At 41.9% G+C, this 24,869-nt stretch overlaps 1 protein-coding gene across 2 annotated transcripts in view; it reads left to right on the top strand.

Annotated features, from left to right (window-relative positions):
- The window catches only part of SLC35F4 (solute carrier family 35 member F4), a 316,112-nt gene that overhangs the window by 8,599 nt on the left and 282,644 nt on the right, over nt 1-24,869 (top strand). The gene's annotated exons all lie outside the window — the stretch shown is intronic.

The raw sequence follows: 24,869 nt of genomic DNA, 5'->3' as shown, positions 1-24,869 counted from the left end.
TAATCAGGGGCATAACTAGAGGGGAGCAGTCCCTGCGACCGCAGGGGGCCCACAGCTGTTATGGGCCCCAAATACTAACCTTCCTTTCCTCCAATGCAGGGGACTATCCTTCACTGCTACACTTGTTAGGGGTGTGAAGATCATGATGGCCACACTTGTTTTATGACCCTTGTGAGATGGGCCATGAAGGGCACTACGGGGAAGCAAGGGAAGGGATGTGAACAATGGGGGCCACATCAAAGTTTTGCTGTGGGGGCCCCATGAAGTGTATTTACACCATTGCCTTTAGTATTTGTAATTTATACCTAGAAAAAAAAAATTATGTGCCCTTCAAAAGGTATCAACTGAAAAGGTATTTATTATTCCTTAAATATGATCTCTTCCCTTTTCCATTCAGATAAATAAATGCCGCTCTGGGAATTAGTCTGAGAGATAACTAGAGAAACCGATTGCTTGCTTCACTATTGCAGAGATAATAGTCACCTTGAGGAACAATAAGATGAATGGGTTCTCCTTGAAAGAATTGCTTATCAGTGTTTACAGGGATGTAGGTGGGAGATACGCTTTCCAAAAAGTTCATTCAGTCTCACACCATGACACACAGGGATAGATTTGTTAAGCTCCTCTTGAAATGAGTTAAGGTCCGTACACACGCCGGACTGGAGGCAACGACGGACCCGTCGTTGCCTCCAGTCCGGCGTGTGTACGGACCTGAACAGTAGAGAACATAAGTAATCCAGCAAACCTGGATAGTGTACTGGATAACGGCACTGCCTCTGACATAGGAGACCAGAGTTTGAAGCTACCTATTCAGCAAGGAGTCTTTGGGCAAGACTTCCTAACACTGCAGAGTGGCCTATTCAGCGCGCCCTTTGTGGCTGCTGCAGCCACTTTCTCAAGCACTTTCCAACAGGAGAAAACCGCTATACAAAGTTTAGCATTATTATTATTATTATTATGAATAAACCTGAACAGGATTTTTTTTGTAGATTGCCATAAGGTGGTAATGCAACCTTCATGATGTAGGAACATGGGTTGATTTATAGAATATATCTCTTCTTTTGTGTCTTAACTCATAATTTATTTCTCTATAACTATAGCCCTAGAGCCACCAGAAAGCAAGAAAATACTCAAAATAATTTTGATAGCACTTTTTCACCAACTTTTTGGTACGTTTTTAGTTGAAAAGTGCTGGAAAGTTATGAAAAAAAGATGAAAAATTATCTCCTAGGAGAAAACTCAGATAAAAAAGTGAATTGGATACGGGCAAATTAATTGTATGTAGTACAACTAAGAAATAGAACATTAGTAGCAAGTTCACCTCCCATTCATTCGCCAATAACTTTATTGCTACTTATCACAATTAATTGATCTATATCTTGTTTTTTCCGTCACTAATTAAGCTTTCTTTGGGTGGTACATTTTGCTAAGAATTATTTTTTTCTAAATCCATATTAACAGGAAGATTAAGAAAGAAATGGAAGAAATTCAATATTTCTAAGTTTTTGGCCATTATAGTTTAAAATTAATACATGCTACTGTAATTAAAACTGATGTATTATATGTGCCCATTTGTCCCGGTTATTACACCATTTAAATTATGTCCCTATCACAATTTATGGCGCTGATATTTTATTTAGAAATAAAGGTGCATTTTTTTCAATTTGCGTCCATCACTATTTATAAGCTTATAATTAAAAAAAATATAATAAGATACTCTCTTGACATGTATATTTAAAAAGTTCAGACCCTTAGGTAACTATTTATGTTGTGTTTTTTTTTTATTGTAAATTTCTTTTTTTTAGTTAAAAAATTTATTTGGGTAATTTTTGGTGTGGGAGGGAAGCAGATAATTTTAAATGTAAAATAATGTAATGTAATGTAAAAAATGTATGTGGGTGTAGTTTACTATTTGGCCACAAGATGGCCACAGTCAAAAAAGTCCTGGAGCGTACGATCACGCTACCAGGGACTATACGGAGGCTGTAAATTTTTTTTTTGCAGAAAGACCATGCTCTCTGATTATAAAGCGTCGGTTTTTCTGCGGGGAACTTAGATTGATGAATGGGAATTATATTCCCATTCACTGATCGGGGAAGGGGGGGGGGGGGAGGGGGTCAATGGCAGGCAGCGGGAGCGCGCCTGCCATTAGGATAGACTTAAGTGGTTAAATACAGAGTATTGTTTGTAAACTGCAAATACGTATGAAAGAATGATGCAATGTTATAAAAAAAAAAAGCTATATAACTGAAAATAAAAATATGGGACTCTTTCATTTGCTGCTAATATTCTATGAATTATCTGTACTACACATACAATTCATTATCTCATATGTTTATTTTTGCTTTAGTGTCACTTTGAATTATGTCCTTCCTCAGAATTAGGACAAAGGTGTTTTTATTTACCAAGTGCCCTCAATGTTAAATGCCATGTGAGATGTGATCTCAGGGAGGAGGGACTATGTGTTTAGAGGCTCCTCCCTCCTGGCCACACAACCAGCATGATTGATTGAGTTCTCCTTAAGGAGGGAGGGGGGCAACACTTTTTTGTGATAAAAAATGATTTTGATAGTAATGTAATATTTATATGTGTTATTAACATTTTGTTTTCCTGACAAAATCCGTGTTTAAAAAGTAGCAGAGCCTACTGTTTACTGGCGATCGCTGCTGCCATGACTTGGGGCATAAAAGCCTACAGCGATGGCCTGGCTCAGTAAGTAAATTCCTAAAATGTCATTGTGGGTCACAGGAGATTCTTTTTTTTCTGTCTGAAATGCTGAAATCATGATTTATTTTTTTTTCTGCCTTCATCCCAGCCTTATGTGGCAATAATCCTTGGTAATGTTTTATGGAGCTACATTGTCTCTTCAGTACAGTATTTTCATACAGATTTATGAGTAGGTTAGATATAGTAGATGAGAGATTATTAAGAAAAAATAAAGGTTCATCCAACATAAAAAAACAATCATGATTTTTTTTATCCTGATAACGTCATCACAGCTTTATGTGCCATTAATTAGTCATCCCCGCATTGCTGAATAGAAGTCCTTGGAAATGTTCACTGAAGCTACATTCTCTTTTCAGTACTATATTTTTGTACAGATGTATGAGTAGGTTACATATAGTTGATAAGATTTTATAAAGAAAAAAAAAGATCCATCCAATATAAAAAAAAATATATATTTTTTTCTTCTGCTTTAACCACTTGAGGACCCACCCTTTACCCCCCCTTAAGGACCAGCGCTGGTTTGATTGATCTGTGCTGGGTGGGCTCTGCAGCCCCCAGCACAGATCAGGGTGCAGGCAGGGAGATCAGATTGCCCCCCTTTTTTCCCCCCTATGGGGATGATGTGCTGGGGGGGTCTGATCTCTCCTGCCTGCTGTGGGTGGCGGGGGGGGGGGCACCTCAAAGCCCCCCTCTGCGGCGAAATTCCCCCCTCCCTCTCCTACCTGCTGCCTCCCCTGGAGATCCGGGCTGCACAGGACGCTATCCGTCCTGTGCAGCCAGTGACAGGACGTCCCCTGTCACATGGCGGCGATCCCCGGCCGCTGATTGGCCGGGGATCGCCGATCTGCCTTACGGCGCTGCTGCGCAGCAGCGCCGTACAAATGTAAACAAAGCGGATTATTTCCGCTTGTGTTTACATCTAGCCTGCGAGCCGCCATCGGCGGCCCGCAGGCTATTCACGGAGCCCCCCGCCGTGATTTGACAGGAAGCAGCCGCTCGTACGAGCGGCTGCTTCCTGATTAATTAGGCTGCAGCTGGCGACGCAGTACTGCGTCGCTGGTCCTGCAGCTGCCACTTTGCCGACGCACGTTATGAGTGTGCGGTCGGCAAGTGGTTAAGAAGGCAAACTACACTGAGCGTTGACTTTTTAGTAGGAGGGCTTTTCAGTCTCTTTAGTCCCCTATACTTTCCTAGTTACCCCGAGCTGCTTGGGTATTCTGTTGTACTGGTCCAAACCTTATCCCATAGAGCCAAATCAATCCCTGCCATGTACTGAGGAGGGCCAAAAGTCCGGAACAGGCTGTCTGCATGTGGGGTTGGTGTGGCTCTGTAAATTTCATAAGCTATAGGCTTGCTAGACACCAACGGTTCTGCATGTTTGCCTGGCTTCAGGGGCATAAAGAGGTAATTTGCACATTCAGTTGTGATGCATTGTGGGAGACCACAATCGCTCACTTAAAGGGGTTCTGTTGACCTTTTAAAAAACAAAAACTGCCACTTACTTGGGGCTTCTATCGGCCCGTGCAGCTGGAATGTCCAGCGCCGTCCTCTTCTGATGTGCCATTTCCCGCCGCCGATCCTGGTGTAGTTATTCATCTAACTAGGCGAATATAAATGTGACTGCATGGTCGTGGCCACCAGCGTGCTCATTCCCATGCGCGTCAGTGGGAGCTTACAGCGCAGGCGCAGTACAGGAAAACTGCATACTGTGCCTGCGCAGTAAGCTCCCACTGACCATGGCCACGCAGCCACACTTCTATTCATCTAGTTAGACGAATAATTACACTGGGACCAGCATCGGGGAACGGGGCATCGGAAGAGGACGGCGTGGGACATTCCAGCTGCAGGGGGCCGATAGAAGCCCCAGGTAAGTGTCAGTTTTTGTTTTTTAAAAGGTCAACAGAACCCCTTTAAAGCTAAATTATCGCAAATACCTTCTGTTTTAAGAAGGCAAACTACACTGAGTTTTGCTTTATAAAATATCCACTGATCCCAAGAAAGGCAACCCTTTAAAAATGTGAGTCAGTTTTTCCTACAAAATGGGAAAAGTTCCTTCCAACCTACGTGGAAACCAGAGAAATCCCTTGATCAACATTCTGCTGTTATTTACTGGACATGTAGATAGCCTTCTATACTTTAATTTTAAGAAAGCAATGAAACACTGACAATGTCTTTTTCTTTTTAATCAGTACAATGAATAAAGTAAAATAAAAAGAGGAAAACTTTATGTTGAAATGTTACTTTATGTAGCGCTATGAATCAAAATAATGCTAGAAAAGAAAGGAACACTCACATGATACTGTTACATTAACAGAGTTTGCACCTGAAAGGGAATACTGGACACAGAAGTACAAATCAATACACTGACAGAGCAGAATTGCAATCACAGCCCGGCTGACAAAAAGGGATCACGGGCAGGTCAGCAAAGAATTATTCTTGAAAATATATAGAAGAGCCTGGACAAGCACTGCCAGTAAGAGAAAGGCACTAGAAAGCAGCCCTGGTGAATACAGTGCTGGTCCTCAGATGACTAATATGAAAACTAATGGTGCAGCAATGTTAAATTATTCACAGAGTAGTGGACTGGGCACTGTATGAGTGACCGTGGCCAACTGCAGCATGACAATTGCCTGCAGTGAGAAGGGAGGGAAATAATGAGATCTGTCACAAAGAAGCAGATGTAAAAACAATTGCTTTTACCAACAGCAGATACAAAACAATTTCTGCTCGTCCATCATGTTTTGGTTATAGTCATGCAGGGTTTTGCATCAGCCATGGCATTTTAGTCCAAATTGTGCTGGACTATTGTAAGTTGCCCATTCAGTGCCTGGACCTTCTGCATCACATCAGAGGCTGTGCTGGGGCGGACCCATCGGTGACCGCTGACTAGTCTGATAGGATGAGTGCAAGCACAGGATAAGGTCCGAAGTACAGCAGGCAGGTCCAGGACTGGTGAGTAGCTTGTAGACTGAATATGGATAGACAGCTGCACAGAGCTGCTGAAAAGAAAACAGAATCAGGACTGACAGGGTTCATGTGAGTGCAAATAAAATTACCGCCGAAAAGGTATTTGGAAGTCTTCAGGAGCCGTGTTCTCCCTAAGACGTGCGGCTCCATACTGCACAGGCATGAGTGTGCAAGAGAGCGTGCTTGCACAGGCGCAGTACAGGGCTGCCCTTCTTCAGGAGCACTCGGGCTCCCTAAAGACTTCTGAAGCCTCCTTCGGCCGAGTAAAGCAGTATTTGACTAATTTAGTCAAATACTGCTACCAGGCGAGCCAGCACCAGAACGACGGGACGAGGAGAGGAACCGGAAGGCTCTATAGGACCCAGAGCCTTCCCTCTCCTTGGGTAAGTATCTATCTCATTTTTTTAAATGCAGTTCCCATTCACTTTAAAGAGCCATCCAGTATATACAGTATGAGTGGAGCACCAAAAGAAACCACGTTCATTAAAGAGACTCCGTAACAAAAATTGCATCCTGTTTTTTATCATCCTACAAGTTCCAAAAGCTATTCTAATGTGTTCTGGCTTACTGCAGCACGTTGTACTATCACCATCTCTGTAATAAATCAACTTATCTCTCTCTTGTCAGACTTGTCAGGCCTGTGTCTGGAAGGCTGCCAAGTTCTTCAGTGTTGTGGTTCTGTGATGCATCTCCCCCATCCAGGCCCCTCTCTGCACACTGCCTGTGTATTATTTAGATTAGAGCAGCTTCTCTCCTCCCTCTTATCTTTTACAAGCTGGATAAATCCTCCTCTGAGCTGGCTGGGCTTTCACATACTGAGGAATTACATACAGGCAGAGCTGTCTGCACTCTGCAGGAAGAAACAGCCTGACACTTCAGTGGAAGATAGCTGCAGGGGGAAAGAAACACACAAATGATCTCTTGAGATTCAAAAGGAAGGCTGTATACAGCTTGCTTGTGTATGGATGTATTTTCTATGTGTGGATATACTGTACATCAATCTACTTCCTGTTTTGGTGGCCATTTTGTTTGTTTATAAACAAACTTTTTAAAACTGTTTTTAACCACTTTTAATGCGGCGAGGAGCGGCGAAATTGTGTCAGAGGGTAATAGGAGATGTCCCCTAACGCACTGGTATGTTTACTTTTGTGCGATTTTAACAATACAGATTCTCTTTAAGGTGATTAAGGAGAAGCTTATACACAAACCCTATGGAGGAGACCAGAGCTGTGGTTATCAGGAGTGGATCGGGAGCATCAAGGGTCACCAATCAGAGGTGATTAATGACACATAGGGACAGGCTCATGTTATTGGATTACAAATTATAAAAATATAATGTTGCCTAATTTAAAGCAAACCTGAAGTGAAAAAGAACCTATGATATAAAGATTTGTATGTGTGGTATAGATAATGAATAGAGCATTAGTAGCAAAGAAATGAGTCTCATATTTTTATTTTCAGTTATATAGCTTTTTTTCTACAACAATGCATCATTTTGACCACACTCTGTCTTTTAAGATATAAAACAAAGCAGACAAAAATTACCCTTTGAACTTTCCTGCAGTAAAACCTTATCTCAGGCTGTCTCTCACTGTTTGTTGGCTGTTTAAGTACTTCAGAAAACAGGACTTTATTAGACCCAGTGGGTAGAATAGCTCAGAGAAGCTCTTTTGCACAGAAAACAACTGAAGTTTTTTCAACTCCTTCTGTACTGGAAAACAATATGAGACTCTTTTCTTTGCTAGTGATGTTCTATTCATTATCCGTACTACACAAACAATTCATTATATTGTAAGGTTATTTTTGTCCAACTTTATGTCCAACTCTGGACACATATCTGCATGTGTCACGTGACGCTAGCAGCAGCTTGTTCATGTGGAGTCCATGCCCCAGTCGGTGACGGTTGTTAAAGTGGCAAAATGGGATCCTATGCATTGTTAGGAAGTCAGTTTAAAGAGGAGAAATATGCCTAAAGAGAGCCCTGGGACTTTAATTGTGGCAATAGTAATATTAGGCTGCACTTGTACTGTTCCTAATACAGAAATAAAAAAACATGATTTTATGAAACCTATTCAAAAACATACAAACATGCATGCTAGATGTCTATGTAGATACCTATATTTCAAAAGGGACTTCTTTTAATGAGCTTTGGAGCTATTAGCAGCACAGAGCTCTGCCACTTTCATTATTGTTAATTTTCACAATCAATTTTTTTAAAGGACTGTGACCCCTATTCATTATTTGTACAAAGATGTTTAGTCTCGATAGGCTTAAAATTCTAGGGATTTTATGTATCCTCTTTTTTTTTTTCCTCCCAGAACTGTTACTTGGTAAATATGTTCTCTCTATAATGAAATTGGAAAACATACTTGATTGTTAAGCTGCATACATCTTAGTGGTGTGAAATCTTTTTTCACCAGAATAGTGTTCAGGCAGGGATCACACTTGACTGTTTTCGTGCGCATTTTCTGCACAGAAAAACTGAGAACTCATGTTAATCAATGGGCTTGTTCACACTTAATATGTTTTTTTTGTCAATAGAAATTTTTAACGACATTAACTCTTCCATAAACAAGAAAACTTTAGTGTCATCAGACGGCCATAGCCGACACCAAAGGTAGAAGCTACGAAGCCTGTCTCCACTTGGGCTATAGTACCAACTCGTAAATCATTGTAAATGTCTGATGAGAATCGCCTAAAACATGAATATGCAAATAAGATAACCATAACGTAGGTCTAACTCAGACCACAGTTAATATGTTTTTTGCGCGCAGAAGAAAAAACTGCATGATGACTCTGCACATTTTGTCAGTTTTCTCTATCAATTACATCAGCTGCTGTGAAAAAACGCATGCATTTTTCTGCATAGAAATACACTTGGTGTGCAGAAAAAGTATGCAGAAAAACGCACGCAGAAACCTGAAAGACAAGTGCATTCCCTACCTCAAAGATCCACACTTTTTACAACCTCCTCAATGAGAACTCCTTCTGGTACAGGACTGGATTTAGCAATCCATAAACAGTTCAAGCAAGGCCAATAGACAATCCAATGCTGGAAGAATTTCTTTGTTTGGGGGGTATAACCCCTTTCTCCAGACATAAGGTAAACAGACAATAACTGGATTTCCTATTTACCTATGCCTTGGAAAGGGGATAATACCCAGAAATATTGGCTTTTTAGTGATGGATTAAAAATTGAAATAGAATCTGTAAGAAAAAAAGGGCTCCTGAGTGGTACTAACTTCAGGAGGGGGAAGCGTATGGATCCTAATGAGGCTTCAACCCCTCCTCTTCCGTCCTTCCATTCCAGCGCCATCAGCTGCCGAAAGTAGAGCGGATCTGAGCTCTGAGCCTGAACGAAAGCCGTTACTGTGCCTGTGCGAGGCTCACACAGGATTGTTATGAGCCAGGAGCTCAGCAATGCTGTCAAGTTAGTTGGTGGATTTTCGGTGGCTGACAGCACTGGAACGGTGGGGGCGGAGGAGAAGCCTCATTATGACCCAGAGGCTTCCCCCTCCTGAGGTAAGTATCCCCATAGGACACTTTTTTTCCTTACAGATTTTCTTTAAGCGCCTGTTCCACTGCTAAGTACTAGATTGCTTGACCTCTTGTTTCACCAAACACAGGGAGGACCATACCACAGATTGCTGTTCCTAATTTTATGGTGACCTTCAAAAAGTTAGGTAACTCAACTGATACCGTTTTTTTGCCCATGTGGGAGATTATGGTTTTACAGCCAAGTATACAGATAGACCATCATGGGGGGGGGGAGAGGTGTATGGGCCCTTGAGGATTATGGGACCCAGCCAAGGGGAGTCCTACCATGAAACATATGAAGGCACTTATCAGACACTTGACCAGTACATACATATGGAGTACGTGTGTTTGCATTTTGTGTGCTCTGTACAGTATGTTCTGATGGCTGTGCTGTTTTTGGATCTGAGGGCTCATGCACACTTATAATGTACATGCAAATGTATTGTCCTTCAGGCGTTTTGAAACTCCCTGTGCGCTTGTACTCTTGAAAATGAATTCCTTTTCAGTTGCAAACAGCCAAGAAACGCAAGAGATGAGTGTGTCATCTGTAAAAATGCATCCTGTCACGTGGTAATGCAGAGGATAGATAGACGTGTTCAGATGAAAGCTTCATATGTCCATGCACATCAGAGCATGTAAGTGCATCAAAGCTGATTGGGGACTCTGTTTCTATATAGGGAGCCTAATACAATGTTTGCTTTAGGCAGCAAAAAGTATAGAACCTGCCCTGGGCCTGGCGAATTGGTGCCAGCCTGGCTCTGGCTGCCCTTACTGACATGGGATGGGGGGTTGTTTTTCAGCACTTAATCGCTGTTACATATGATGAAAGGTGGACACACGGGTGCCTGTGTGTTCAGGGCAGGCCTTTAAAATGCTATCTTTTTGCAGATTGTGATTTGGAGTGTGGTGGACCCAGCAGTTTTGCCCAGTATGGGGCCCTGAAATTTGTGAAGGCGGCCCTGCAAGTATATATGACACTATGGCCCCCAATGCAATTAACTTTTCTCCTGAATTTTTATTTTTTTACTTACCTACAAAATAACATTTCAGTTAGTGCTTAACAATCAAAAAAAGTACTAAAAAGTAGGCAAAAAAGCAGTTTAAAATGCATTCTGCGTATTTCTTTGCCTGCTGAGAACTTTAAGACTCGGTTTCCACTTGCAAGGAAAATGTACTCTGCAGCGCAGCAACACTGAGCAAATGGATCCAATGCAAACCTTTGGGTCTGCTTCCACTTATATTTAAAAACGGATCCGTTTGCTGTGTTGCGGCAAATGGAGTGCCAAATCCCAACCTGCTGCATTTTTCTGGACCGACAGATACGTTTCCAAACGCATCAACCTGGATGCGAACGCTACAATAAAATAGAGTGGAGCAGACACTGGACTGATCCACGTTGCTCTGAGCCAAACAGGGCCATCACAAGTGGGAACCAAGTCTAAAGATATTTTATTGCTAAGGTGTGAAAACATCGCTTGTGAGAAAACTCACAAGAAAAGTTAAATTCAATAGGGCCGGTATTTGTTCTTTCGGTGTATTATACTTGTTAATATGATGTATTATGACCAATGAGAAAAATATAAAAAATGTTTTTTATATATGTGAATGGAAGGTATCTATGTACACCTAATACATGTTTGTTTGTTTTTCAACACATCCAATAAAGTCTGTAATCTTCTTCTGTCTTATGATTGGTACAAATGCAGTCTAATATTCCTTTTGCTCCCCCTTTAAAGTTCTCTGGTTCCCTTTACCCATACTTCTTTTCTTCTGCTTCTGCAAATACTAGGAATGTGGGTGTGACCTTATCACTAAATAAACTCCTGTGTGTATAATGCACAAACAGGATGAAAAGGTGCCCAGAAAATGGTAAAATGAATTAAAAACAATACAATAAATAAAGTTTGAGGTGGCTTACCTCAATGGAGACAAACTCATATAAAAATTAATTTTAATAGCACTGGCAAGGCATTTCGTGGGTCCCTGCACACTTCCTCAGGCTAAACCGAGTGCCTCACTGTGTTAAGAGCCAAGATTTGATTGCTAATCTTGGCTCTTAACACAGCGAGGCGCTTGATATTTTTTTTTAATTCATTTTATCATTTTCTCCGCGTCTTTTCATCCTGTTTGTGCATTGTATACCCCGGATCAGGTTAGGGAATTCACTTGAATAGAGATGTCGCGAACCTCCGATTTTGGGTTCGCGAACTTCCGCGGAAGGTTCGGTTCGCGTAAAAGTTTGCGAACCGCAATAGACTTCAATAGGGAGGCGAACTTTGAAAAATAGAAAAAATTATGCTGGCCAGAAAAGTGATGGAAAACATGTTTCAAGGGGTCTAACACCTGGACCCCCAGGTGGCAAAGTGGGATAAACACCAAAAGTCCTGGGGAAAAATCTGGATTTGACGCAAAGCAGCGTTTTAAGGGCAGAAATCACATTGAATGCTAAATTGCAGGCCTAAACTGCTTTAAAACATCTTGAATGTGTATACATCAATCAGGGAGTGTAATTAGAGTACTGCTTCACACTGACACACCATACTCACTGTGTAACGCACCGCAAACAGCTGTTTGCGTAGTGACGGCCGTGCTGGACTGGTGCACACCATAGCGAGAGTGCAGACCGTGGCAGTTTTCCAGCCCATATGGTCGCCGGGCTGTGGTAGCTCAATGATAGAACAACAGTGACTGTCAAGCTGATCAAATTTGGTCTGTCCACAATGAAACAATGACCTTATTATCTTCTTGTATGTAGGTAGGCATAGGTAGGAGTCCCAGTATAGGTAGGTAGGTAGGCATAGATAGGAGTTCCAGTATAGGTAGGTAGGCATAGGTAGATGCCTCAGTAGTTAGCTAGGCATAGGTAGGAGACCCAGTATAGGTAGATAAGCATAGGTAGGAGTCCCAGTATAGGTAGGTAGGTGCCTCAGTAGTTAGCTAGGCATAGGTAGGAGACCCAGTATAGGTAGGTAGGCATAGGTAGGAGTCCCAGTATAGGTATGTAGGCATAGGTAGGTGCCTCAGTAGTTAGCTAGGCATAGGTAGGAGATCCAGTATAGGTAGGTAGGCATAGGTAGGAGTCCCAGTATAGGTAGGTAGGTGCCTCAGTAGTTAGCTAGGCATAGGTAGGAGACCCAGTATAGGTAGGTAGGCAGGGCCTGGCTGGCACAGTAATAACAATTACCAAGGTCCAGCTGCAGTAGATAGGGATGTATAATGTCAGTGTCAGTGAGCACTGAGCAACACACACAAAAAAAAAACACATCAGGAAAACATTAGCTTTCAAAAGAGCTGTTAGGGGGTGCTATTTTAGCAATAACAATCAGCCAGGAGCAAGCCAAGAGCCTAACTAATCTTTCCCTAGGAGAAAAAATCTGCAGCAGCTCTCCCTAGTCTGTCTATTTGCAGCAGGCACACGAGTGAGTGTCATGGCTAGCGAGCCTGTCTTATATAAGGGGGGGGGGGGGTGGGGCTCCAGGGCTTAGTGTAGCCTGAATGGCTACAATGTGCCTGCTGACTGTGATGCAGAGGGTCAAAGTTGACCCTCATAGTGCATTATGGGGCGAATTGAACTTCCGCAAAAGTTCGCCTGGTCCAGGCGAACGCAAACCACCAAAGTTCGCCTGGAACCGTTCGCAGGCGAACCGTTTGCGACATCTCTACCCTGGGACCCCTAGGACTTTTTCCTAAAAAATTGCGACCATCTCCATCTAGCCTGGACTCCTGAGTTGATTCAGGTTTATTGTTCTCCACCTGCCTGCAGTGGTTGGTTGCCCCCTTGCATCCTCCCTTTGTGAGTACTTTCTGTTTATGATATTTTGCTTCTATCATTTGTGATGTTCTGCACCATTTGGGCTCCCGGTGTCTCTGTGTTTTTTCATTCCAGGGTGACTGTTCACCTTGTACGTTGCCTTTGTGTATAAATATGACCTGTGTGCACTGGTAAAACCCTGTCCTTGCATTTGCTTACCCTAACCATGGCTCTCTCGTTTTTTAATTAAAGGTATTTGTATGTTCTCCTTTGAAACAATTGGCTGCATATTTTTACTTTATCTCTGTGAAGTCCCATTCCTCAGATATGCCCACTTCCTATCTGTAGACTGGCAGGAAATCTATAGGCACAGGAAAACATACGAAGATTTTTATTTAAACAGACTCTGTAACAAAATTTTCATACTTATTTCTTCTATCCTATAAGTTCCTATGCCTGTTCTAATGTGGTCTGGCTTACTGCAGCCTTTCCTACTTGCACAGTGGCTGTATTATCTCTGTTATATGATCTAATCTTCTCTCCTCTGTCGGCTCTGTCGGGCTGAGGCACTCAGACTGAAATGTGCAGGGCTGCTTGTGATTGGCTAGAAGCTATACACACCCTCTCTAGGCCCCCTGCAGGCTCTGTATGACTCTCACACTCTGCTTATGTGAGCCTATCACAAGCTGGTTAGTTGGTTTGTAAACACTGCCTAAAACTGGCAATTACAAGCCAGGTTTGCAGCAGAGAGTGGCAGAAACAGCACAGAGGCTTCCAGGAGAACATAATGAATAGAATGGTGTGCTTTTTGTTGTAAGAATTTTAGAGTACAGATTCTCTTTAAGAAAGTCTTCCGGAGTCCAGTTGGACTTCAACAATGTTAATTGAATTCATTCATTACATTACGCATTCCCCTACATATATTTAACAGATCAATTCAAATAATTGATTATTTGCAGTAGTTACATAAATTGACTACATAGTTAGCCATTTAACGATTGCATGGGTTAATGGGTTATTGAATGGGTTATTGATGGTGCAAGTAAGTAAACATACTAATTTATCAAAACACTTTGAAAGGTATTCGCTAAGGTTGTTTTTTTATACTAACAAACAAACAAACAAACAAACAAAAAGCTGCGAGGTCTTTTGCCTTGCATATTACACAGAAATAGGGTTCATGTAATCAAAACAAGGAGGGGAGTGTATCAGAGGAATAGATACAATTATTTTTTTAAGCCCTTGTAGTTAGTAAACTAAAGAAAATGTGTTGTTTTATTTTAATTTTATAATAAAAATGGTGTAATTGTCTTATTACTATATAAATATCGTCTGTGTTCTAAAGGAAAGATGTATTTATTTTTGAACACTACAAAAAATCAAGAGAATGTCCTTTGTTTCCTACTCTTACCTAATTCAGTAGCTACTTTATCAATAAATATAAATAACAGATACCAATGGCCCTTAGGCCTAGTTCACAATACAAGATGCAAATGTAAGCAACTGCGATTTGCAAAGCGATTTTCAGAGTGATTTTTAAAGGAATGTACATTTTTTGCACATTACTTTAAGAAAAATTGCTCTAAAATGATACAGGGTACAGCACATTTTCGATTTTGTTAAAATCGGACCGCTGCAGCAAGAACACCCTCATAGGGTGATACAGCTTTGCCGATTTGCAGATCGCTGGTGTTCGGCAAACTAAGCACAATCACTCATAGTGTGAACCAGCCCTTATTTAGTTCACTCTCTCTCATACGTTTTCTCCTAAATGATATTTTAAAATGCTATCAATAAAATGCCTTTAAGCCACCAGGAAGCAAGGAAATACTCAGAATAATTTTGAAAGATATTTTCCCACCTCATTTTTGGTACTTTTTAAATTGCAGAGAGCTTAAAAAAGTTATTTTAAAACAGATGAAACATTATCTCCTGGGAGAAAACTCAGGAGAAAACGTTAATTGCATATGGGCCCATATGTCCTATTGCCAGTCATGGGTTTAATTATAGCTATGAGTATTTTGTCAAAACAAACTTACCCTTAAAGAGAATCTGTATTGTTAAAATCGCACAAAAGTAAACATACCAGTGCGTTAGGGGACATCTACTATTATCCTCTGTCACAATTTCGCCGCATTAAAAGTGGTTAAAAACAGTTTTAAAAAGTTTGTTTATAAACAAACAAAATGGCCACCAAAACAGGAAGTAGGTTGATGTACAGTATGTCCACACATAGAAAATACATCCATGCACAAGCAGGCTGTATACAGCCTTCCTTTTGAATCTCAAGAGATCATTTGTGTGTTTCCTTCCCCCTGCAGTTCTCATGCACTGAAGTTTCAGGCTGCTCGTTTATTCCTGCAAACAGCTTTGCCTTTGTCTGTAATTCCTCACTATGTGAAAGCCCAGCCAGCTCAGAGGACGATTTATCCAGCTTGTAAAAGATAAGAGAGAAGAGAGAAGCTGCCCTAATCTAAATAGTACACAGGCAGTGTGCATAGAGGGGCCTGGGAGGGGGAGTTCGTAGCAGAACCACAACACTGAAGAACTTGGCAGCCTTCCAGACACAGGCTGACAAGTCTGACAGGGGAAAGATACATTGATTTATTACAGAGACAGTGATAGTAGAAAGTGCTGCAGTAAGCCAGAACATATTAGAATAGCTTTTGGAACTTGTAGGATGATAAAAAACAGGATGCAATTTTTGTTACGTAGTCTCTTTAATGCCCCTTTGTCACTAGGGCATTTTCAATGAGTTGTGTTATCCTATTTTTTAACCCAGGGTAACACTAAAGCAATGAAAGTCTATGGGACATTTCATACCTGCCACGGTGCAATGAGACGGAAGCGTCACATTTGATGCAAAAGCAACAGCACATCACTGTGTGATATACATGGTGACGAGCGGTGACCGAAAGTTATGTAAGTCAATGGTGACGGAGATATTTTAAATTTGATGGTGTTGCAGTGTGCATGTGCGGAAGCATATTTTTTCAATACACTTCCGTGCAATTCTTATTTTGGCCACAGGAAGTGAGCGCTAGAGAGCCTGACTTATTGCTTGGCTTGCAGCTAGAAGTGAGACTACGGTGCATTGTTGTGGTAATCTACAAAGCCTATTTTTAACGTGGTGCGATGCGATCATCTGATCGCACCGCACCTGTAACACTGGTTTCTGGTGTAAACCGGAGTCAAGGGTATCTCCATTTTTTTTACATAGGCATATACATTTGGCCATGCACATAAGGGCCCAGTTTTATTTCACAGCATATATGGGCAGCATTCGTTAATAATGTTATCCTAACGTTATTCTTATCTTTTTCAACAGTGGATGTTGAGTGGTATATTTCTGCAGCGGTGTTCATTCATGAAGTAAGAGTCTTTGCCTGCTATAAAACATACATGTATATGAATTTTTTAAATTCTTTCACATTCCAAGCTAAGGAAGCAGTATTTTTGTATCTCCGTAGCATCAATTACTTACCATGTGGTGGAGTTATGAAGGTTGCATAGTGACACTGGCATTCATTCTGTGAGGAGATCAGACCTGCACTTGTCCTTTAAGGGAGAGATATTAATGCCAGCTCAAAGTTTGCAGTAAAAGCCCTGTGGTGAGTGAGGTAAACAGTGCTTGTGACATTTTAATGAATTAGCTAAAGGGGCCATTTACTGCATCCAAGAGGTAATTTACTGACCAAAATACTGAAGGTGGTGTTTCCATAGCAACACCTATAACGAGTGAAGACAATCAGAAACAGTAAAAGTTAGTGGTGATTAGTGTTGGTGGAATATACTCTTTAAAAAATTCAAAGAAAAAATGTTCTTTAAACGCAGAAAAATTACATTTGCAACAGTACACTTTAATATACTGTATACTAGCTCACAGCTCTGTACACACCTTTTAATCCTTTTTTAAGAAATCAGACAGCGTAGGTTCCCCACCCAAACCTCTTTTAACCCCTTGTCATCCATGCAGGCTCCCCTTACCCTAACCCACCTGGTGGTGCCTAACCCTAACCACCCCCCAAGTGGTGCCTAACCCTAAAACTCCCCTGGTGGTGCCTAACCCTAAGAACCCCCAGGTGGTGCCTAACCCTAAGACCCCTCAGGTGGTGCCTAACCCTAAGACCCCCGAGGTGGTGCCTAACCCTAAGACCCCACAGGTGGTGCCTAACCCTAAGACCCCCAGGTGGTGCCTAGCCCAAAGACCCACCTGGTTGTGCCTAACCCTAAGACTCCCCTGGTGGTGCCTAACCCTAAGACTCCCCTTGTGGTGCCTAACCCTAAGACTCCCCTGGTGGTGCCTAACCCTAAGATCTCCCCCCCCACCGAATCAAAAACCTTGTAGCCTAAAACCTTGTAGCTGAATAAAAAATATGGGCTACAAAGGGGTGCCCTACTATAGCCGAAAACCTTGTAGCCGAAAAAAATATGGGCTACAAAGGGTTGCCCTACTGTAGCAACTTTACATTGCTTTGTTTTCAATCATTCCTGGATAATTTTAGCTGGAATGTTTAGGGTCCTAAACATATTGCAAGGGTCACTTTTAGTTAATATTTGGTTTTGCAACACATGGTCTCACATTGTCCTTATTATGTACCTTCTGATATGATAAAATAATTCATAATGGAAACTATGGCAATGAATGGATGAGTTCCTGATGCAACAAAGCAGCCCCAAACTGTGACATTTTCACCACCACGCTTTACAGTTGTTATAAGTTCTTCTATTGAAATGCTTTCTTTGGTTTCACCAAACATGTTTTGTGGTACTGTGGCCACAACTCTATGCCTGCCTTGTCAGTTCAGTGCACATTATTCCAGAAGTCCTCCTCCTTGCCTAAGTGTTAATTAACAAATGTTTGTCTTTCCCTAGGGGTTTTTCAGGATAGCAAATGCTTCTTCCTAGAACACCTCCCACATGGGGCTCATTTGTGTGGTCTCTTTCTAGTGGAAGACTCACACACTTTGATATCAGTAGTAGTTAGAGTTACCTATAGTTCACATAATGAAATTCAAGTAATATTAGAAGTTACTTTCGGTATTTTGTGTTCTGTTCCCAGAGTGAACTTCCTAGAACATTCTAATTTGGGCAACTTGAACTTTTCCACATTTATAGATAGATTATTCCGTGCAGTAAAGCAATTTCAGTCCATTCAAATACATCCCCAGATTCATGGTCATCTACAGTATTACTTTCTTTTTGAATAACCACCCAAGTTTATTCATGTAGGCAGGCCCGGATTTACCTCTCAGGAGCCTATAGGCACAGATATCCTGGTACCTTAGACTTTGCCCTTCATGAACCTACAAACCCCCACCAAACTGCACCAAAGTGTGCTGGCTGTCCCAGCTGTCACTTCTCCCTTATTTCCCTTGCCTATCATAGGTATCTACAGGTGTCCCTTAATATTGAAGATACACCTGGCTACCTAATACTAAGTAGCTAGAGGTGCCCCCAAGTATTAGTTAGGTGAGTAACCTCTCATTTGCACTGTCATCTGGACTCTGCATAGCAGTGGCATAGCTAAGGAGCTATGGGCCCCAATGCAAGTTTTACAATGTGGCCCCCCAAGCACTCTATACATAACAATTGATACGGGGCACCAAAACCTGTCAATGGCAACCACAGTGTCAGAGGTGGAAGAAGGGAATGGGGAACAGCTTGTTGATGATTACCACTATTCAAAGCATCTATAGAAGTGATTATTACCACCAGCACAGGACCAATAGAGAGCTAATACGGAAGTTGAGGGAGACCCCTTTGGGGCCCCGCTGGCCCAAGGGCCCCAATGCATGCGCAACCTCTGCCACCCCTATTGCTATGCCCCTGCTGCATAGGGAAGGACGGAGGGCGGCACTCGGGGAGGGGAGTGAGACGCCTTTCCATTATCAGGCCGCCTGTAGGCACTTGCCTACAGTGCCTTATGGAAAATCCAGCCTTGCATATAGGCATGGTGATACCACATACTTCAACAACAAAGAGCAAATAGAACAAAATGCCTGATTTTTAAATAAAGGGGTTCTTCTGAGATATTTTGCAACAATGGGGTTGATTCAGTAAACTTACCTCGTGAGTTATCGCCTCTTACTTATGTTTCACCTAAACTATGATGAGGGATAATTCACGAGATTATACAGGTAAAGAGAGATAAATCATGAGTTAAGATACAGTGGGATGCGAAAGTTTGGGCAACCTTGTTAATCGTCATGATTTTCCTGTATAAATCATTGGTTGTTACAATAAAAAATGTCAGTTTAGTATATCATATAGGAGACACACACAGTGATATTTGAGAAGTGAAATGAAGTTTACTGGATTTACAGAAAGTGTGCAATAATTATTTAAACAAAATTAGGCAGGTGCATAAATTTGGGCACCAAAAAAAAAGAAATGAAATCAATATTAAGTAGATCCTCCTTTTGCAGAAATTACAGCCTCTACGCTTCCTGTAGGTTCCAATGAGAGTCTGGATTCTGGTATTTTGGACCATTCCTCTTTACAAAACATTTCTAGTTCATTCAGGTGTGATGGCTTCCGAGCATGGACAGCTCTCTTTAACTCACACCACAGATTTTCAATTATATTCAGGTCTGGGGACTGAGATGGCCATTCCAGAATGTTGTACTTGTCCCTCTGCATGAATGCCTTAGTGGATTTTGAGCAGTGTTTAGGATCTTTGTCTTATTGAAAGATCCAGCCCCAGTGCAGCTTCAGCTTTGTCACTGATTCCTGGGCATTGGTCTCCAGAATCTGCTGATACTGAGTGGAATCCATTCGTCCCTCAACTTTGACAAGATTCTCAGTCCCTGCACTGGCCACACAGCCCCACAGCATGATGGAACCACCAACACATTTTACTGTAGGTAGCAAGTGTTTTTCTTGGAATGCTGTGTTGTTTTTCCTCCATGCATAAAGCCCTTGTTATGCCCAAAGGACTCAATTCTACTGTAGTTTCATCAGTGCACAGCACCTTATTCTTAAATAAAGCTTACTTGTCCAAATGTGCTTTAGCACACCTCAAGTGGCTCTGTTTGTGCTGTGGGTGGAGAAAAGGCTTCCTCTGCATCACTCTCGCATACAGCATCTCCTTGTGTAAAGTGCGCCAAATGGTTGAACGGTGCACAGTGACTCCATCTGCAGCAAGATGATGTTGTAGGTCTTTGGTGCTGGTCTGTGGGTTAACTCTGACTGTTCTCACCATTCGTCGCTTCTCCTTAGCCAAGATTTTTCTTGGTCTGCCACTTTGAGCCTTAACTTAAACTGAGCCTGTGGTTTTCCATTTCCTCAATATGTTCCTAACTGTAGAAAATAGACAACTAAAATCTTTGAGACAGCTTACTATATCCTTCCCCTAAATAAACCATGATGGTGAACAATCTTTGTCTTCAGGTCATTTGAGAGTTAATTTGAGACCCCCATGTTGCTACTCTTCAGAGAAAATTAAAAGAGGAGGGAAACTTTCAATTGAGCCCCTTAAATACTCTTTCTCATAATTAGATTCACCTGTGTATGTAGGTCAGGGGTCACTGAGCTTACCAAGCCAATTTGAGTTCCAATAATTAGTTCTAAAGGTTTTGGAATCTATAAAATGACAACAGTATCCAAATTTATACACCTGCCTAATTTTATTTAACCTCTTGAGGACCGCAGTGCTAAACCGGCCCTAGTGACCAGGCCATTTTTAGTAAAATAGGCCACTGCAGCTTTAAGGCTAAGCTGCAGGGCCGCACAACACAGCACACAAGTGATTCCCCCCCCTTTTCTCCCCACCAACAGAGCTCTCTGTTGGTAGGGTCTGATGGCTCCCCCATGTTTATTTTTTTAAAAATAAATATTATTGTAACTTTTTTTTTTTTATAAAAAAAAACTGTTTCTTTAAAAATGTTCCCTCTCTCCCTCCCCACAGCCAGCCAATTATGGCGATCGGCTGTCATAGGCTTCTGCCTATGAGAGCCGATCGCTCTCTTGTCCCCCAGGGGGACAGCCGTGTGACACGGCTGTCCCCAGTACAGCGCTGCTGCTGATCACCATGCTGTACATGGAAATAGACGGCGATGACGCTGTCTAACAGTTTCCCGAGCCTGCAAAACCGAGTCCCAGGACTTTACGGCAATCGGTGTTAGGCGGCCCTGGGGCTGCCGCCGCGGCCACGCCCATCGGCGTGACGCGGTCGGCAAGAGTTTAAGCAATTATTGCACACTTTCTGTAGATCCAATAAACTTCATTTCACTTCTCAAATATCATTGTGTGTGTCTCCTATATGATATACAGTGGTGTGAAAAACTATTTGCCCCCTTCCTGATTTTTTATTCTTTTGCATATTTGTCACACTTAAATGTTTCTGCTCATCAAAAATCGTTAACTATTAGTCAAAGATAACATAATTGAACACAAAAATGCAGTTTTAAATGATGGTTTTTATTATTTAGTGAGAAAAAAAACCTCAAAACCTACATGGCCCTGTGTGAAAAAGAAATTGCCCCCTGAACCTAATAACTGGTTGGGCCACCCTTAGCAGCAATAACTGCAATCAAGCATTTGCGATAACTTGCAACGAGTCTTTTACAGCGCTCTGGAGAAATTTTGGTCCACTCATCTTTGCAGAATTGTTGTAATTCAGCTTTATTTGAGGGTTTTCTAGCATGAACCGCCTTTTTAAGGTCATGCCACAACATCTCAATAGGATTCAGGTCATCACTTTGACTAGGCCACTCCAAAGTCTTCATTTTGTTTTTCTTCAGCCATTCAGAGGTGGATTTGCTGGTGTTTTTTGGGTCATTGTCCTGCTGCAGCACTCAAGATCGCTTCAGCTTGAGTTGACGAACAGATGGCCGGACATTCTCCTTCAGAATTTTTTGGTAGACAGTAAAATTCATGGTTCCATCTATCACAGCAAGCCTTCCAGGTCCTGAAGCAGCAAAACAACCCCAGACCATCACACTACCACCACCATATTTTACTGTTGGTATGATGTTATTTTGCTGAAATGCTGTGTTACTTCTATGCCAGATGTAATGGGACACGCACCTTCCAAAAATTTCAACTTTTGTCTCGTCGGTCCACAAGGTATTTTACCAAAAGTCTTGGCAATCATTGAGATTTTTTTTTAGCAAAATTGAGACTAGCCTTAATGTTCTTTTTGCTTAAAAGTGGTTTGCGCCTTGGATATCTGCCATGCAGGCCATTTTTGCCCAGTCTCTTTCTTATGGTGGAGTCGTGAACACTGACCTTAATTGAGGCAAGTGAGGCCTGCAGTTCTTTAGATGTTGTCCTGGGGTCTTTTGTGGCCTCTCGGATGAGTTTTCTCTGCGCTCTTGGGGTAATTTTGGTCGGCCGGCCACTCCTGGGAAGGTTCATCACTGTTCCATGTTTTTGCCATTTGTGGATAATGGCTCTCACTGTGGTTCGCTGGAGTCCCAAAGCTTTAGAAATGGCTTTATAACCTCTACCAGACTGATAGATCTCAATTACAGTACTTTTGTTCTCATTTGTTCCTGAATTTCTTTGGATCTTGGCATGATGTCTAGCTTTTAAGGTGCTTTTGGTCTACTTCTCTGTGTCAGATAGCTCCTATTTAAGTGATTTCTTGATTGAAACAGGTGTGGCAGTAATCAGGCCTGGGGGTGACTACAGAAATTGACCTCAGGTGTGATAAACCACAGTTAAGTTATTTTTTAACAAGGGGGGCAATCACTTTTTCACACAGGGCCATGTAGATTTGGAGTTTTTTTTCTCACTAAATAATAAAAACCATCATTTAAAACTGCATTTTGTGTTCAATTATGTTATCTTTGACTAATAGTTATCGGTTTTTGATGAGCAGAAAGATTTAAGTGTGACAAACATGCAAAAGAATAAGAAATCAGGAAGGAGGCAAATAGTTTTTCACACCACTGTATTTAACTAACATTTTTTATCGTAACAGCTAACGATTTATACAGGAAAATAATGCCGATTAACAAGGCTGCCCAAACTTTTGCATCCCACTGTAGATAAGATGACGTAAGTCGTGAGGTCAACAGGTAAGAAGAGATGAATCATGAGTTAAAGTGAACTTGAAACAGGACTTGGCATGAAATTAGATACATGAGGGAAGTCTTTGGATAGTCCATAGGCTTACCCCATCATCCTGGACCCCCCCCTCCCAATCAAGTGCTGGGACACTCTAAGCATATCCAGCAAGGGCTTGTCAGATATGCTCTTGTGGCCCTGCTTCTGTCCATGTACGAGCTTAGCAATACTGTGCATATGAGTAGAGTCTGCGCCTGCACTGTAGCGTGATGCAGCATGTGCACAGCTTTTTCCTCCATGCACAACCAGCTTCATGCTACTGGGCATGCACAGGTCATGCTCATACACAGAGCAATGCAAATGCTGCATTATTTTTGTTATGTAACTCAACCTTGTCTCTGACAATATTGTTGAAATAAAGATCAAGAATATAAAATAACCAAAATATTTAAAGCAAACCTGTAAGTTCCTTAGGACAAAAAGTCAAATTCTTACCTTCGTAGAGGGTAGCCTCTGGATTCTCACGTCCTCCTCCTGAACACTGCTTGATGCTGGGCCTACTGAAGTGTGAACGAGCATGACTACACTGTGCAGGCACAGGATGCCCGTGGCTGCACAGAAGCGTGGAGCCTGCTAGGCTCAGCCAAAAAAGTCCCTTGTCAAAGAGGTTTGGTCGTCTTAGCGCTGGATACAGGGGCGTAACTAGAGGGAATCAGCCTCTGTGACCGGAGGGGGGCCTAGAGCTGTAAAGGAGGCCTCAACTGCTACTTCACTCCCTCTGATAAAGGGATCCATCCTTCAGATCAGGTGTTTTTGCGGCTATACTTGATATGGGCGTGAGGATTATGATGTCCACACTTGTTTTATGACCCCTGTAAGATGGGCCCCAAGGCTGTGAGGGTCTACAGGGGTAGGCAAGGAAAAAGATGTGATCAATGGGAGGACCCATCAACATTTTTCTGGGAGGCCCTATGATTTTAAGTTATGCCACTGGCTGGATCGGTGGAGGCAAGGGGGATGGGGCAGTTTCTTGTTTATACAGAGCTTTCCATCTACTGAGGTAAGTACTCATTTGGGGCACTTTTTCCCCTCAGGTTTCCCTGAACCACATCACCCAAAAGGCGTTTTCACCCTAACGGACCAGAGCGATTTTCACCTTTCCGTGCTCATCCCTTTCATTTGCCAACAGCTTAATCACTACTAATCACAATGAAATTATCTATATCTTGTTTTGCTCACCACCAATTAGGCTTTTTGGGGTTGATATTTGTTTTCAGTAATTACTTTATTTTCTATGCATTTTAGAAGGAAAAACAAGGAAAAAATGAAAAAATACACAATTTCTCCTATTTCACCCCCTATAGTTTTAATATAAACACTGCTACTGTACATAAAACCCACACATTTTATATGCCTATTTGTTCTGGTTATCACAAGATTTTAATTATGTCCCTAGTACAAAGTATGTTGACAATACAGTGTTTGGAAATAAAGGTGTATTTTTTCTTTGGTGGTTTTGCTTTTCACTATTTTCACGTGCACGGGAATGCAGGTGCACCTGCGGGAGCGCGCACGCGCACACGTGAACGTGCACAGCGGCAGCAGCACTGTCTGACTTATAAAAACATCCTGGAGCCATTAAGAGGCTCTACCAGCATGTCATTAAGTGGTTAATCTCCTATTTCCATGTAGTATATGCACTTTCCACATCTTTTTGTAGAATAACTATAAAATTTATAATATATTTGTGCATATGTTCTCACGGTCTGTGCCTGAATGTATTGAGCAAGGCATCTTGGTCAGAGGCTTCTGTGAACGGTTTCAGCTGCTCCAACCATTAAAACATATTAGAAAACTCAAAGCGTGTATTATC

Source organism: Hyperolius riggenbachi, chromosome 9, assembly GCF_040937935.1.
Source record: "Hyperolius riggenbachi isolate aHypRig1 chromosome 9, aHypRig1.pri, whole genome shotgun sequence".
NCBI lineage: Eukaryota > Metazoa > Chordata > Amphibia > Anura > Hyperoliidae > Hyperolius > Hyperolius riggenbachi.
Note: the sequence above shows the minus strand (reverse complement) of the source record. Positions and strands in the feature narration are given on the sequence as shown.